The sequence below is a fragment of the Diadema antillarum genome, unplaced genomic scaffold, assembly GCF_040938485.1.
Source record: "Diadema antillarum isolate AM-2024a unplaced genomic scaffold, OU_Dant_1.0 scf00000099, whole genome shotgun sequence".
NCBI lineage: Eukaryota > Metazoa > Echinodermata > Echinoidea > Diadematoida > Diadematidae > Diadema > Diadema antillarum.
This window is the reverse complement of record NW_027270988.1, coordinates 1,667,834-1,685,936: the sequence shown is the minus strand read 5'-3', so window position 1 is coordinate 1,685,936 and position 18,103 is coordinate 1,667,834. Positions and strand designations below refer to the sequence as shown.

Below are 18,103 nucleotides of genomic sequence, written 5' to 3'. Positions count from 1 at the left end.
CAGTGATATCTTCGCTCGACAACTTTCACATTTGTTCGTTCAAATCATTTTGTTCATATAATCCCCACCCGGTTTGCAAAGACAATGCGCCGCTGGATTAGCAGCAATTAATAGGTTGTGCAATATGAGTTTATGAGAACTTGGTTCTCTTCATGTGTTGTGTTGATTTTAAGAAAAAAAAGTTAAAAACTTGAACTTTGAAAACAAAAAGATAAAATTGTAATACTTACTAAATGAAATTGTCTAAGCTGCATTATGTGTCAAGTGTGTGTAGAAGCTGCAGAACTCTCGTTTGATTTTGATAATTGCCTTGCATTCTCACCCAATTCGAGGTTAAGCAAACACGCGCACGCACGCACGCACGCATACACACATACGAATACACACAGACAACAACAAAAATACACAAATACACAAACATTCTGTCACACACGCGCGAGCACAAACAAACACATACATAATAAACACCCCACAGAATTCCACTTTCTAAGAATGGATTTACAACCATGGATTAATATGCCTTCGTGTATGCACGTTTTTAAACTCCGTAAAGAAAGTAAATTCGTAATAACACTGTTTTCCATTGTCCCTTCAACATTTCGCTTTTCCTTGCCTTGTAAGATTTTGTTTACTTATCTTCGCATTACATTTCAAAGATTTTCCCCAGTGAAAATGCAGGTAAAAGCAATCACGTCATACATTCTTTTATTCGGTCATAATACCGCTTTTCACTTTACGCGCACCACTTGCGCATTAACTATTATGACGTTTACAAGAACACGCGTTTGCATACCTTTACCATGGACACGCATACACAGCCATTCCATGTACACGGCATATTGTCTGATATCTTTGGATGTTTTACAATATCTTCCTATTGACTTTGCTTTTCCTGATAATTCCGGAAATTCAAAATGTCGATTGCGGAGACATTTCTGCTGGAAGTTATCCTTCTCATCTTCAAGAAGTTCTGTAAGAACGTTCTTGGAGAGGGGCGACTTGTGGAGGAAATTTGGTGAGTTTTTTTTTAATGAAGTCATCCTGTTTTTTACTTCCTAACAAATATCGGTTACTTAAACTCACCCGCGTATATCCACATGAGTACAGCGGTTGGAAGGTCTTACGTACGACGTGCACTCAAAGCCATATTCATCATTATACACCTCGTATGTATATACGTGCATAATTATGTATTATAGGGCTAGTTATCAGAATATTCGAATCATCACATTTATTTTTTCTATGTAGAATCTACATAGACATATGAGAAATCTATAAATTTGATGACTAATCGGGCATCTCTCTTCTATCAATCAATCTATCTATCTATCTATCTATCTAAAGTCTCTCTCTGTCTTGTCGATATGTCTTCCGTTTTAACGCTGTAACCTTAGTATTCATGAGACGGCTTTCAGAGCGTCCTATGTGTTGTACATCAACCAGCACCATCATGAACCATCTGTGTGTCACATTAATTACCTCTCCATAGGTTTGTGTGCTAAATCTGTGTACATTTGACTCATCGCCACAGAGAGGGTTAATTTTGTCCCAAATGAAAATGATGCAAAGACAGTTCATTGACGGTGTGGCGTTAGATTAAAAGTTTTCATCTCAACTTTCTAGACCGCTCTCCCCAAAAGCAAAGAAAAAAAGTTAAGCGCCACTCTCAACGCTCAAGTCATTTTGTGATTTAGATTACATTGTACACGAAATAAAGTTCTTCTTTTTTTTATTTGTCAAAAAAAAATCTGATTCGTGGGAGGCAGTAATAACGTATGAATAATATTGCTCTAACTTTGCTCAAAAATTATGGGATAACATTTAGGTTTTCACAACAAATAAAATACTCTAGGTTGCTGTTGAAAAAAAAACAACTGGCTGATACTTGCTCATTTGGGAACGTGACAGAGAAAGACAGAGAGGGAGATCTAGCACTTAATGGTCTTTAATGTTAAAGATTGTCAATGAGCAATATCTACATCACCTCACAATATAGCTGAATACATAGAAGTATTTTGCTTGTTTTGCTTGTTTTGCTTGTTATACCAAAGCAAACGTTTCCCGACCCTTGTGACCTTCGTCACCGGCTCACCCGACTTGGCTTACACAGAAAAGGAGATGAGAGTTCGGCAGGTAAGATACATAGAAAGACATGAAGAGCACGGGACAGTGATATATATGATTATAATTATATGTCAGGAGTGTGATATACTGAAGAGACTGGATTGGCGATATATATAATAATTTAACATAGATATAAGGGAGGGAGAGAGAGAGGAGGGAAATGAGAGAGAGAGAGATGACTTAGATTGCGTACATAAAGATGGATTGGCAGGTATAAGGTGAGCAAAAGAGAGATTTACAGGAAACGGGCACAGAAGCTAGAAGAGAGAGGGAGAGACGTGGGGAAAGCATTAGAGATGGAGAAGAGAGTCTGGTTCTGTTTTAAAAAAAAAATGGTACAAACTCACCAAAAAAAAAAAAAATACTCTTATGTCTTAATCAAGAGCAGTAAAATCACCAGTTGAAGATTTATTTTTTAACGAAATAACGAGTAGGAGGGAAGTGATATTGTAATCAGACACTGTTCCTTTTGGCGCACCACAGCAAACACAAACAAACAAACAAACAAAAACCGGACCGTTGCCGTTACCGTGCTTGGTGTGCGGAGGTCTTCAGAGAAATTGAAATGTAACGTTGATTGCAAAATCATGGGAGACTACCAGACTGGACCAGTCGTCAGAAGAGTTTGCAATGACTTTTTCAAGCGTTGACAGAAAAAGTAACATAATGATTTTAGCATTGTCTGCTTTCGCCCTGTCATTTCTTTACACTCAACTGTTCAATAGAAACTCTTGACAGTTCAGAAGAAGAGGCCAAAGCTTCTTGACCGAGCCAAGTCTTGGAGTGGGCAGTGGTTGTGGAAACTTCTTAGTTTCGAGGGTGTTGCGCCTGAGACCTGCGCTTCAGAAAGCTCGGGCTCGGATAAAGATGAACCATCAACGAGCAGCAGCAAAGGGTCAGCGACCTCTACAGACTCTTCATCCTGTACAGCGCCCTCAGGAGATCTCCTGCAGTCAGTGCGCCTGGAGATTTCTGTTCAGTCATCACTCATTCAGTCGTCAGAGAAACCCGTCCTGGCCGTCTCGGTGTCCTCCTGGCGTCACCGAAGAACTGCCTACGACTCTGACGATAGCGATACCGATGATGACTATGATCTCGGAGCACTAGGTCGACCTCAAGTGCCATGGAGATATTCCCCAAAGAGTGCCGCCAAGAGTGACATCAGCAAGGTGGCTGATCAGCTGCTGAAGTTCGACGTTTCTGAGAAACTCACCGACGGAGAACTGGAGAACAACGCAGCGTACTTTGCCACTCTGAAGCGATTGCAGCATTGCGATTACCCGATTCCAACGAGGGCAGATCGCAAACAGCAGCCAGGAGTGAAAAAAGGCGGCAAAGTGAAGCAGAAGACTGACCGAAGTATCGACGACTCAGATGCCAGAGAGACGAGGGCTGACAGCTGTCAACCAAAGACCTCTGGAACAGGACCAGCAAACCTGAAGACTGGCACCAAGACAGAGTTAAAGGGAATCCTGAAGATCACAGAGGGCGTCTATCTGAAAGGACACAGTACTACCACACGTCACGTGACCTTCTCCTTACGAGGAGATGCACCCAGCCGGAAGGGGGCGTCATGCAAGGTACAGCCAGCTCAGACCACTGCCGAGATTAAGCAGGTAAGACTTGCTTTCCGTTAAACAATAATGTTAAGCTTATACAAAGCTCTCACCAATTGTAGTTTTCATTCTGCCAAGGAGGTTTCACACCTCCTTGATTCTACTCGGTTGCTTACATTGCAACGTACTTTAAAAAAAAAAACATTGCCCTAATGTTGGCCTATACATAATATATACTATAGTACTCGTATGCAGGAATTATAAATTTGCTTTCATTTCCCGTCAGTCTTCATTGAAGATTGAATATTGCCAATCCTTAAAAATATGCTATCACCACTTGGCCCTTGACTATACGTCATGGATGGTATACGTAATCGATGGCTATTTATCAACTATTTGGGTTCGGTGGACACTCATGTGAAGTGGTCATCCAGCATGAGCCCTATTTGTAAAACAGCAAAGGTACATTAACCCTATTCATTGAACTTGGAAGTATTTTCCTTCTTCAATCTTCCCTTTAGACTGGTAGTGACAGTGACAAAGACCTCAAGGGGAAATCCCTGCCGTCTGAGACGAATACAAACCCTCCTCAGATCAACCCCGAGGAAGAAGTCAGCTGCCCACGTCCCGAATCGCAAGATGACAACCTTTGTCTAAAGAGGGCGTCCTGTAACATCTTGGCATCTCATGCGACTGATGTGAATGCCGAGGTATGTGACAACGTCATGATCTGTCCGCCTTTCTTTCTTCTTCTTCTTTGAAAGGAGATGTGTTGTGCTGCTATATTTTTCCATGTGGTATTGTTCTGAGTTATGCCGATGGTTGTGTTCAGCAAAGATTTTATATTCAAACGAACAAAAAAATTTCAAGGCAACTGTGCGTATTGCACTTATGTGATGAGTTAACACTCTCCTTTTCCTTGTGTCTCTTTGACCAGAGCAATCTCTGAAATCATCATTATTATCATTTTCATCATTCTTCTTGCCACCTTATCTACCATTAGTTTACGATGTTCGAGTGACATATGACAGTTTCCTTCTTAGTTCTTATCCAATTAGCTTTCAGATAATAATGCGACTGTACTATTTCACACACCTCTCTACTCCACAGCCGTGTATTCCAGCTCCTCTCACCAAAAGATATCGATCTTATCTCACACTGATCCCTCCGGCGGAAAAATCAACGACCGAACAACCACGTCATCTACCAACAGTGGGCGCACTTCAGGCAAAGTTCGCTAGACCAAGACGACGACCTTATGCAAGGTTGGTGTCAATCATCTCGATTGCCTGCAGAATAAAATCCTGGACATCTGTCTTGATTAAGTAATTTGTTTTATGATTTCACTTTTCTCGATTTCTTTGATTTTGATTCTTTGATTTTGCTTCTATAATTAGATTTTTAGCCTGCGATGTTTGGTCTGTGTTATTAGGGTTAATGTTGTTGTTTTCTTAACCTGTGCATGCACAACATAAGAAACTTTCCTTGATGTTTTTGGTCATCAATATTGATGTTTTACCTCAGATGAGAGATAAAACTTGTTCTATTGAAACTTTGAAATGTGTTGATATATTTTGCAAGTTGTCAGTACTGTATTTAATTTTATCTTCGTAGCCCTAAGTCTCAAACTCATGTCTTCAGTAGAATACTATTTTCTTCCCCTTTTATAATACTAAGTACATTCCTATTTAACGGAATGCAGTTGTAATGTATACTATGAAACGTTTCTTTCTTCTTTTGGTGAAATTTTGCAATAATCCATTTAGGCAGTCTTTGCTCGATGCGCTCGCCAAAATAAAACACATCATTCTTGTGACCAAAAGTTTAATAAAACTACACAACGTTTCTCAGGCGTATACTAAATTTACCTCGTGGTAAGTTTGCGTAGTAATATGAGTTTGGTATCACTTATGTACCTATGGTGAACAGGTCAAAGGCTAGAGCCGTCATCAAGCGGAAGTTCGTTGAAGACGATGGCGACGCTGATCCTCAAATATCCACCAAGAAGCAAAGACTTGAGGACAACGCACCAGAGAGTCATTCCACATTGAAGCAAGTGAGGACCAAGTCCCGATTGAGGAGGAACAGACGGCTGGCAAGGAAGCCTACTCGCCTTGATCATGTTGTCAGGGTGGGGCTACCAAGGGAGGGACACGCCCACTTGCAGACGGAGTGGGTGGACGTGAGGGCGCGGATGGATTGGGAAGTCAATGTGGTCAACACTCCACAGGTTCTGGAGTCGGACGAAATGGAATGGGAGAAAGTCGGCGCTTCAGCCATGGAATGGGAGACCACAATAGCGCCCTCTATGGGAATGGAATGGAGCAGTGTAGATGTCGCTACAGCTGCAGAGGAGATGCTTTGGGAGGGGGCCTCGGTGGGTAGCGGAGGAGGCTGGCTCGCTTCTTGGTAGGCGGCCAGCCTCAGGGGAGGGGAGGGGGAGAGTAATTAGAAGAAAGGAGATGCAGACTCCAGACGTCGTCTGCCATCCATCCATGACGTGCGTACTTAAAGTCTGCATCCGGGACAGTTGTCACCATGCACGCCCAAGACTTCGATCCAGACGACATTACGACCACATCGACTGGGAAAAGGAGACATACACGCCACCACGCAGAATAAAGATGCAGTGTACCGCTCTCTCAGAGTCATACAAAAGTTTTTCCTAAGCGGGAGAATGAAGCAGCCTGCTTCAGATTCACTTTATCTGTACACATTTTGGCCATAGAAAACACTGCATGGCTGCAAGATTCACCGTAACTATACAGTCTGTCTACACTTGCTCTAATTTTGCCGCAGTGCCAATCTGACACTCTCTGCAAATCAACGACAAGAAGGCCGGAGATACGAAGCATAACTCGTCACCATGGAAACTGGTCTTCTCCTTTTATCATCACACAACACCCATCAGTCACGGAATGACAAGAAGCATCTTCCCAATACTTATTGTAATTACGTGTAATCCCAGAGACGCGGACCATTAATATTCTAGATTGAAAGGTTTTCATCAAGAATTAAATTCCACATTCCTGAGTATCCAGCATTCCAGGAAAAGCACTCGTGCCTTGACCCTTCTAACGAAACGAAAATGTTCAAGTTCGGAGAAACTTGCACGTCTGCATTTATTGTACGTAACCGGATGAATGCTGAAGCGCTCTCACATTGCACATTGCGACACCTACTGAAATTCGAGTGATGGTATAAGAATTGTGGGTGCGATCGCTCTGGCATCACTGTTCGTCACCAGAATGGCAGTACGACAGAATAACGACACAGCAGACGTAGACTGTACTGAGCAGGAAGAAAAACATGTGCAAATGACGAGACAAGTCCTTACATCACGTGCTTGGCAGTGACTCCAAGCCTGCAATGGCAAAAGCAGGACAACAAGCTCTACCATCAGTGTCGTGACATTCATTTTGTGACAATCAGCTTTTGTGAACCAAAGGGAAAAATCAAGACGAGCGGCAGAAACCAATCACGTGAAAGATACAGTGACACAGTGAGATAGATGGGAAAGGAAGAGCATCAGTAATTAATTAAGTCGGGCAGATATAAGGTGGCAACAGGTTAAGGACGAACACAATGTGAGTGGGCCAGGAAAATGGGGTAATCCCCTCGGTGAAGATGACGAAACAAAATACAAAGATCAAAGCTTCGGTGAATGCAAACGAGGTGAAGAAATGGCGCCTGAATAACACATGCAGGATAATGCTCATGTTAACAGGAGGTGGACAATGAGAGGTGATGAAAAACAAAGATCACAAGATATCACATTACATTACATTAAAAACAACAGCAACAACGCAAAAGGAAGGAGACGTCAATATGAGAGAGTGACGACATAGTTACAGTCATGTGTAATGACAATAGTGGGTTTCCCTTTAAAGAAATATCTTATTTCTAATGATCTATGGGGCCGACGAGCACAATACATATTTAAAACACAATACAATAATGGATCGGGATAAAGGTCGGTTGATATCAAAACAAGGGAAGGTGAACCCAGGCTCAAGATAGAGCAACCTCCTATATAGATGAAGGACATCTTTTGTTCAGCATGACAAAGATTGTCATGTTGAATACAGTGAGAAGGGCCGAATTCAGTAGCAGATTCAACTCTTCAAGGAAGCAGAAGAAATCTCCGAAGTCGGCTAAACCATACAAAGAAAGGTATCAAAGGGATGAGAGAGAGAGAGGTCAAAAACAACAAGTAAACATCAATAACAACAAAGAAGATGAGGATGCACCTTGGAAGATTTCGATGGAGAACACACACACACACACACACACACACACACATACAAAGTGTAAGGGGTGGCTGCGGAAACATCTACAGCGACAAAAAGACCAGGAAGAATCACGTATTCATGTAGGCCCTAAGGTCGGAGCATGTAAGAAAAACAGAGGGGAAAAACCAGCTGACGCCCCCTTCAAACAGAGATGGAAGAGTCAACCGATGAAATTATGAACAAAACAATTAGAAATGCATTTGATTGTTCAAAGGGTATCTATGGAGAGATCTATCTACTTGCCAACTGTTCGTGCCAGAGAAAGCTGATCTCTCGGATGACAACGAAGAGCAAAACAGTGACTGCCAATCGTTTATAACATAACTCTGCACCAATATCCATCTATTGCGTGTATTATACTGAAGCCAGTGAATTGAATAATCGGCAGTACTTGAAACAGTTCAAGCTGGGACTGGCAGATGACGACGGATAGCACGCAGAGAAATGAACGGGGTGGTTAAACTGGACGCCGACGACAGAGGGCGTGAGGCTAGGAGGAGGGTGAGGGAGGAGTCGTATTCTCGAGAGAAATCGGCGGAATGAATTTCATCAAATTCCGGAATATTTCGATAGGGTTTAAAGGTACTTTGATTGTTCATTTTATGGTTTTGTCATGTTATGGTTTAGCTCCTTACATGTTTTTCTTGTGGACAGATTTTCTGACACCTTGCAATCAAAATTATTGATACAGGAAATATGCTGACGCATTGTATTTACTTCAACTTTACTTTTTTTCGAGGTTTCATTCGAAAGCATCCTTATAATGACATGGTGTATTTTAATTATCGTCTTCAAGTAACTTTGTTCACAAAATAATTCCTCTTCTGTGGCAGATTTATATGCTACTTTTCACATGCATTCGTACAGACTGCATATTGTTGTTGTTTTTATTTCCGTCTTCAAATAAAATATACACAATTTGCAAGAATATTAATTTCATAAGTCATTATTATTTGCAAAATACGACTGTTCTTCCAAGGGGTCCCATGCATGTTATTTTTAAACACTTCAATCACTGCAGCGCTATTGTTGATTTCTTCCCTCTTTTGCGGTTCTTTTTTTTTAATCGACAGGATATTGGTGAATTGGTGTTTGTGCCATTCCGTGACCAGTACTGTGTTGACGTTCAATAGAGCAGTGGAACGTCGCCCGCTATTGGCTATGGATGGGAATGACGCGGAAATGTCATGATTATTTTACATTTGATTATCTCTAATATGGCCTACCAGTCATGTTGCAGTTATGGTCATGGTTGATGATTATTCAACTCATCGTCATTTTAGAAGGAAAATGAGTTAGTCCAGATCGGGTGATTTTAATCAGCAAACACAAGTCTGCAATTATTCGAACTTTCCAAGACTACTTTAAAAATGCTCTCTGCGGACCGCATCGCGTAAGCGCAGATTTGTGCACTGTTTATACACACTAGCTATATGAAAAACAGAGTAATCAAATTTAATAATTGACTTTTGCAGAGTAATGTGCTCTAATAAATCATCGTGATAACAAATAAAAAAAGAAACAAATTGAAGTTTCGACCTTCCTGTATCATCATTTTCCTTTAAAAAAATCACTTGTCAGATACCTATGCCTTTCGGATGCGATGTAATGACAAAAGAAAGAAAAAAATATAGAAAGTTATAAAGAGAGGGGAAACCAATCCACCTATATGATGAAAAAAGAACAAAATAGTGTTGAATACAGACAGTTATAGTATGTAACCTCTAGTAGTCTCCTCATCCAGCGGTTCCAACACCAAAACTTTAAAAATTCATAACTTTTGCATCGATTGTCCAATTTTCCTCAAACTTTTACTGATGTGTTCTACTAATGTTGCTGCTTTCACTCAGTCCACATTTCTCTTGGGGTTTTGGTTTCCTTTAAGTAGAAGATTTTCATCGTAAGCCTCGACAACCAAAGTTACGCAACAACCAATCAAGACGTCCAGCAATGTCCTTTCGATAATTGTCCTTTAGGCCTAAAATAGTTTCCAACCCTCGGCTCTACTGAAAATAGTAGGCCGTGGCCCTAGGCATAATCTATCACGTATATAGCTATGACATGGGAAGCAATGAGACTCGGGATTGTCACAGGGCCGGAACCGGGGCGCGGGGCGGGCCCCCCTCTCCCACTTTTTTTTTTTTTTTTTTGCACCCGGTACAAAGGAATACATAAGGTGTCACCACTTCGGGCCCCCCCCCCCCCCATTTTTTAAAACCCCGGAAGTGCGTAAGTGGCACTAGAAAGAAATAGATAGAAACCTTGAAGTGAAGGCTATGTTGCGGTAAAGATCTATAACAAAAAAGCTATAACAAAAATGTTTTGAAGAATGTGTCTCAACCATGTGAAGCACGTATCCCATTAATTAGCAGGCTTATAGCTAGGCTGTATGTTATAGAAATCATGTACCGTACTGTGTTTCCGAAATTACGTGACAACAACTTATAGCAACCCCTTTCCCCTTTAAAGTCACCAGTTAATTGGTTATTGCAGCATCTTTTTAACTCCATGTAGGCATGCATTTTTTTTTCATTTAAAAATAAAAAATACGAAACTATGGTGCATATTTAGTTGTTTGCTGGTCAATGGGATACTAAAAAATGAGAGAGAGATACAGTATTTAGCATCTTTTCAATTTCATTGTGGCACTTAAAAAAAAGAAGAATAGACTAGGCCTATAGGCCCAACTGCATTTTGCTTACTGATTCACATGATTTGAAATACGCCTATTGGAACTATAGGGCTTACCATGTTTCATTTATATTCTATTGAAGTACAATATATCGAAAACAAATGCTAAAATTGTGTGTGGGAGAGGGAGGGGGAGGTGGAAGTGGTTTTACGGCCATCCTTTCGTCGGAAATAACTGCGTCAGACCCAGAGTTTGCCCGCACCCGCTAACTTGTCCTCTAAGTATGGATTCCCGTCCGCGACTGAAGATCAGGCCAGTTTGTAGCGATTTATTATTCGTCAAAATATGATAGTCGACTCTTTCAGGCCTATTATCACTGATCTCGTATAGAATTCAGTGCCTATAACGAACGATCAATGAATAAAAAAATAAAGATAATCACAACGTTCTGCCTTCGCATTTTTCATATTCGCATCGAACGTACTTCACAATCCACAGGTAGGTATAATCTCTTTGATTAAAACGTTCATTACTTGGACTATGTGAACGGTTTTTGTTAATTTTCGTGACTACACTAAATTCGATAGCATGGGACTATTCATAATAGAACAAGCAGCGAACGAGCCTACCAATAACGTCACCACACCCAGGGCGTTTCACATTGAAAAAACGAAAGTATCCATCTACTTTCATAATAATGCCTATAATGTGAAGTCAAGTCGCGAAATACGGATGTAAACTAAATTCCATAACTTTAAATGTGAAGAAGTTTTACCAACTGTGACATTTAAACGTAAAACGTGGGGTTCATGACATATATTTGTTGCCCTCTATTTTTTTCAGCGTAGTGTTTCACGTCGTGATGTGGCATCGTGCAACCGCGCATAATTGCTTGAATGTAGGCGACTAGAATTAACGTTTCCCGTGTGACCATTGAAGCGCAAATTGCTCTTCTTCAGTCGTTGTCAGTGGTATGAGGGACAAAATGTTGCGTTTTTCACCTATCTAGGTAAATATTTCATCTCCTGTGCTCTTTTTCTAACAATAGGTTTCGTTATATTTCACAAACGTTGATCTTATGTTACCCCGGAAGTTTGATTTACCGAGTGTGTCAATGAGTGAACGGTGCATAACCACGCACTGCGATGTGGAGCTGTGTGGAGTGGATGCCGTGATCCGTAGATTATTCTTTTACTGAGGTCTGTACTGACTGTGCTGTGCATGTGCTATATATGTGCTGTGCTGTTCGCCTGGCTGTATACTGAGTGTAGTAGTGCAGTGTAGTGGGATGGGAGGTACATTTTTAACGAGTGATACCGTGCACTGTGTGGAAAATGGCTCGCCCCTGAACTCCTTTACTATAAACATGACAAGCACATATTCTATACATTGTAAGTTAAATCACTAAGAACGAGGGGCAAGGCCAGGGCCAACAATCATTGTCAGCTCGTCAGATAGTATACAAATGACGCACAGGTCTGAGTGCGTCAGTTGGAATTGTGTGCATGCCATAACCATAAGGTAACTATGGAATGCTTAACCCACTGGGCTTCGCCTCGTGGGTTAAGCATTCCATAGTTACCGCATGCACACTATATTCCGACTGCCGCACGAAAAGACATGTGCGTCATCCGTTTTATAGAAATAAGAATGGGTAATCTTGCCAAAAACCCAATTTTCTATCGTTACCCGATGACAAATTTACTGGATGCATTTCCTTTTGGCTTGTCATAGACGAGAGACCGAAAACCATGCATCAGTTTTTACTGGACGCGTGATTTCTCCTCAGAAAAAACTGATGCATGGTTGTTTTAGCCAATAGGCGTCTCGTACTGAGTGCGCGAACCTTTGTTACAAGTGCGCGTGCTCTTGCTACAAGTGTGCGATAACATGTTTACCACTGTGACTCGGCGTGCGGCCAGTATAAATAAATACATAGCTCTCGACCAATGAGATCACAGGATTCTCGCTACCCATAGTAAAATATCCCAAATTACAATAGTGAATGGCCGCGCGTCGTTTGCGATGGTTCAAGATAAAAGTTAGAGGCGCTCTATTCTACGAGGCGAAGCGGAGTTGAATTGTGCGCCTCATCTTTCACCGAGTGCAAAATCGTGGTCCATTGCAAACGACGCGCGGCCATTCACTATTGTAATTCACTATTGTAAAGACCATACACTAGGTACCGGTACTAGACTGGCTATTTGTTTTGTACAACACCTTGTTTGAACATCAACAGATGTGGTCCACACAGCACAAATTCTTGAATTTAGCATAGAAATGGCAACTATTTTCCATGAAAGACGAATGAGTAGCTGCACAGTCACAGTCACCATGTACGCACTAACATGAAGCCGATCGGTTGAAGTTGTTTACAAAAATGAGTGACAAAATAACGCGCTTGTAAGTGGGCTTGTAATTGTTGAGTGCACGGGGCAAATGTTTGTTGATTGTGACCTCAGATCCATGCGATGGAGCAAAAACTTCGAGTCAATCGCGAGTTTTAACACGGGAGTCAATGGAAATGGTTGACATCAGCCATGCGCTATCCATTTTTGCTCAAACAAAATTACAAGGCTGACAGCCAAAGGCACAGCGTGCGATGGAACTTTTAACTAAATGTTGATTGTCATGTGATGGGCAATCGACCAATTGGATAGCTATGTTCTGACTTCTAATTAGGTGTTGTATAATAAGTAGGGCTGTAGGCTTTTTACTGCAGGTTATCAACTGCTGCACCAGCATGCGCAGCAGTGGTTTCGACAGCTACCTGGTGCAAATCCAAATGTACACTACAGGTGAATGTGATGCCAATGACAAATGACCAATCAATGATATATTTGCATGCCTGCCAACTGTTCAGTTTTAATCTGAATATTCATATTGTTTGTTTAGATTTATTAAGTCTCAGGGTTGGAAAGTATGTATTTGTGAAATGTAGTACTTAATCAGTGAGTAGTAGGAATAGTGTGTATTCTATAGGATGTAGAGTTTGCGACAGGGTGCCTATTTCTGACAGGGGCACTTTCATTCATCAATAAAACAGCCCATGAACAGCTGTACTTACACCTGTAGTCCTACTTAGTTTTAAGAATACAAGCAGTCCTGAGTTACTTGCAAGTGTTATGGAAAGTGACACATAATTGGGCCTTTTCATCAATGAATGAAGCTGCCCCTGCCGCAAATAGGCACCCTGTACAAGGCCTGCCGCTGCCGCAAACAGGGTTGTTCACTCTAGGCCATCGTCAGTTAAAAAAAAAAAAAATGCACACACACACACACCAAGCAAGGTTAGGCCTTTCGTTCCAAAATTCTATTGCGCACAAAAGCACAGGTTTCTAATTAATGTAGCCGGCGATCGAACCTTGGAAAGGACAGTGTTAAACTATGGTTGAATTAAAGGTGGCTTGCTTCTTCAACCACGTCATTGGATCGGGCATTTATATAATCCTATCCCTTCTTTGACAGAAATGTCAGTGTAGATTGTACTTTACATTAATCTATCTATTACTACAGTGTATCAGCTCCAGTTAAGGCAAGCACGCCATATGCGTCACCTTTGATTTTTCTACAATGTTGTGCGTGCTGCTTGAGTGTACCACTGCACGGCCAACAGTCTGACCTAATGAAGTACACTGATGACCATTTGTTATGGGTAATTTCTGCCTTTTTCCAAGGAAATAACCGACCATGTGGAGGGAAGTGAGAAACAATAGGACCCAGAAAAAGTTGCGGTATTCGGTACAAGGCATACGTGTAGATGATGTGTGAAGATGCACTGATTGTATTTTGCGGCAGAAATTTTGAAGGATTGCTGTGATACATTGTACTTTGTATAACTTAGTCTAGAATCCATTTATACATTTACTTTATCTTGTATTCCCATGTACAATGTGTAAGTTTTGCTGTGTGGCAACAAAAGCAATTTTTGACGTATCACACGGTGTTGTACCTTCTCATACCAGCTGCTGAGCAGTGACTGACTGTTGAAGTTCTTCTTCCCAAAATTATATTCCTTCTGTGTCCCAACTACAGATATGTGATCATTTGTAGCCGTTTGTGTATTAGCATTGTGCATGTGTGTACATTAATTATTGCAGTAATGTTGTTTACCTGGTGAATGCAATATATTGATTGGCAAGGACCAGGCTGTGGCTACATCGTAACGAAATGTTCCATGCAACACACCAGATACTATTTTGTCTTTCTGTTTCCAGTAAATCAGGATTGGATATGGTGTAATGCCATCAGATTTTATCCTGCTCATTTGCGGACAAAACTTTTCATGTAAAGTACTGTACAGTGCAACCATAATTCAAATGAAATTAGCAACCAGTTATCATGGCCAGTAGTACCAATGTCTGACTTTTTTACAACACTATGATGATATATATATTACAATGTATGTGTGCATACATAAGTACAGTTCATGTATAATTAAGTAATTTTTTTTTCAGCATCCATCGGTGTTATTGAAGACAAATCAATCAGTATTTTTTAACACACTATGCACACTGTTTGTATGGAGACTTGCTACAGATATCACTGACATCCAACTGATCAATTTAGGAGGATTGAGGTTCCATTGATGAAGCAATTCAGTGACATGGTTCTTTCAGAACACACAGCATACTCGTTAAAAAAACCCTAAACAAACAAACAAACAAAAGCAAAAAACAAAACAAAACAAACTCATAATCATTTATCAGAATAGTGAGAGTCATTGTTGTTTAATTGAGATGAAAGCTTCACTTAAAATGTAAGAAGAACTCTGGAAAGCACACAGTATGGAGTACAGGTGTTTTGTGAGGTGGGTGCAGCAGTAAATTGCATACCGGTAATTGTCACATTCGTGCTTTCATGTGTGCACTGTTAAATCTCACAGGAAATTTAGTTTCTGACAGTACTGCACACACACACTTTGCTGATGTGAAAGTCTGCAGATAAACTCTGTTGTACCTCGTCAAATTGCATGAAAACTTCAGGGTGAGGAGTGGCGCCATTGCAGTGCTGACTACAAGTGTTTATGTACAGTGCACTGTAAAAATAGCTTGGGTACCGGTATTAACCCTCTCTCTGCCAATGAGTAAGTGTGCACAAATTTCACATACTGGAGTTGCCCATGGACAGGAAATACTAAGTGTGGTACTCAGAGGGTTAATGAAGTTCTTTTGTGACTTCCATGGTAGTCCTGTTTTAATTTAGGCTCAATGGCCCGAATTCACGAAGGTGGTACAAATGAAACCATGGTTTAAACCATGGACAAAAACCATGGAGCGTCAAGTGTCGCACGGAATATTTCGTTACGAAATTGGTCATTTCATCGACAAAATTACCGTTTCGTTAACGAAATAATCATTTCGTGGATGAAATGTTCATTTAGTTTACACAAAATGTTGTCATTTCGTTACAAGATAATTATTTCATCGACGAAATGACTGATTTCGTAATGAAATATTCCATGCAACACTTGGCGCTCCATGGTTTTTGTCCATAGTTTAAACCATGGTTTCATTTGTACCACCTTCGTGAATTCGGGCCATAGGGTTGACATACATGTAGAGATGGTTCTTGCAGTCAACTCTTTGCAAGCAGACTGCACTGTGCTGTAACAGTAGACATTTACCCACACTTTTTTTTTTCCTTCTTATACATTACAATTGTAGGTTCTTGTTTACAATGTCGTTCGTGCTGAGTCAATCTTTGATAACTGCACTTCTTTGTAGATTCAGGGATGAGGGCAAGTCTGTACTTAAATATCTCCCAAAAATGTTGGCATGCTATTTGTGTGCAAGATCAGCAGGCCCAGAATATTGTGAACATCTCTGCACTACAGACTATTCCATATTGACAGTAGCCCAGCAATGAGGGTGTGCATATGGCACATCCAGTGACATTTCTGCTTCTAATAAGTGTATCCCATTTTGATGTTCTAAAGGAAAATGAAAAAGAAGCTTTAGTACCTGTAATGATATTACACCAATTATGCACATGTAGTTCATCTCCTGTACTATGGAATTTAGATTTTTAGTAACAGGAAGAAAATGTCTGTCAGATCATTAATGGCCCTCGTCTGTTTTGACTAGCATTGTGTTAGAGTGCATGTTTGAATTGGTCATGGGGGGACCAAATGAGACTTTTTTTATCTTTTTTTAGCAGTTTCCTTCAATTCAGTACCATTTAATTTCCTACATCTGGAGTTTCAATTAATTTATGAATGAGTAGCCTATGTGTCTGACTGTGAGTTGTCAAACACACTTGTTGTATTAGCCCGTCCCCCTGCTAAAAGAGAAAAAGAAAAAAAAAAAACCCTTGCTAAAGAAAGAGAAAAAATCCATTACAATTGAAACAGTAGACTCTACAGCAAACTGCAAATTCTAGGGATTCCAACAGAATGATTCACGCACCATGGTACACTTTGTACAGCAAGGCGGAACAGTCACAAGTCACATAGTGCATCATGGGATACCATCTATATGTTTTAATACATAGGATCATGTTTTACAGTGTATGACAAGCATTGGATTATAAAATGTATCATAGTTCCAGTTCCTTGGAACATGTGACAATACCATGAAATTTTTAGGAGAGAAGTTTACTGTATGATGTTTTGATTTACCGTATATTTTAGATGATCAGTGCGTCAGATGCATCCATTCACACACATTCAAAATTAAACAGGTTTTGAAATTTATGTAATATTTCTTCTTTTTTAATGCATGTTATCGGAGGCTAAGGAAAACTGATTTTTACATCAAGATGCAAAAATCGATCGAACTCTTGTCTGTATTAAAGGAATGTGACTCATACAGTGTTATAAATGTCAAAGAGGTGGCTTCAGGCAGTAGACTGCCATGCCCACTTTGGTGGAAAAAAAAAAAAAAAAAACTTTCTTGAAATTACTGTACCATTGTTATCACACTTTTTTGTTTCATTCTGTTTGATTTGTGTCATAATCATAGGCGTTTTCACATCAGCCCGATGTTTGGAAATAGCGCGCTATTTTCTGACTTGGGAAATTTTCCCGACAGCGAAATAGCGCGCTATTTGATAATGTGAACACAAAGTAGCGCGCTAATTGTATCGCTCTGATCGAGAAAATTTCTCGAGTCCAACTCGGGAAATTTCTGAAATAGCGGGATAGTAGCGCGCTATTTGATAATGTGAAAACGACTCGAGAAATTAGCGCGATGAATCCCATCATGCCTAGCGTGTGTGACTCGATCGATCGAGGCAAACTGCACACAAATCATGAGGAATTTTTGAGAGGGCACACACATTACTGATGCTGTTTGCACATACTCAGCTGTCGAATTAGCTCGACAAAAATTCGGGCTAATTCTCTTCGGGCTGATGTGAATAAGAAATGAAATGGCGCGCTAATTCGCAATCGCGAAAAATTTCTCGAGCTTGGATTTTTATCGGGCTGATGTGAAAACGCCTAATGATTGTACATTTAATAACTTAGGGATGGCACAACAGTATTGATTGAGGTGAGG

The 18,103-nt window shown here is 40.6% G+C and overlaps 1 protein-coding gene across 1 annotated transcript in view; it reads left to right on the top strand.

Moving 5' to 3' along the window:
- Nucleotides 1-11,488: 11,488 nt before the first annotated feature.
- Nucleotides 11,489-18,103, top strand: part of LOC139718732 (ADP-ribosylation factor 6) — a 47,699-nt gene continuing 41,084 nt past the window's right edge. The window contains exon 1 of the mRNA XM_071630196.1: nt 11,489-11,613. The gene's annotated coding sequence lies outside the window, so the exon portion shown is untranslated. The remainder of the gene's footprint in view (nt 11,614-18,103) is intronic.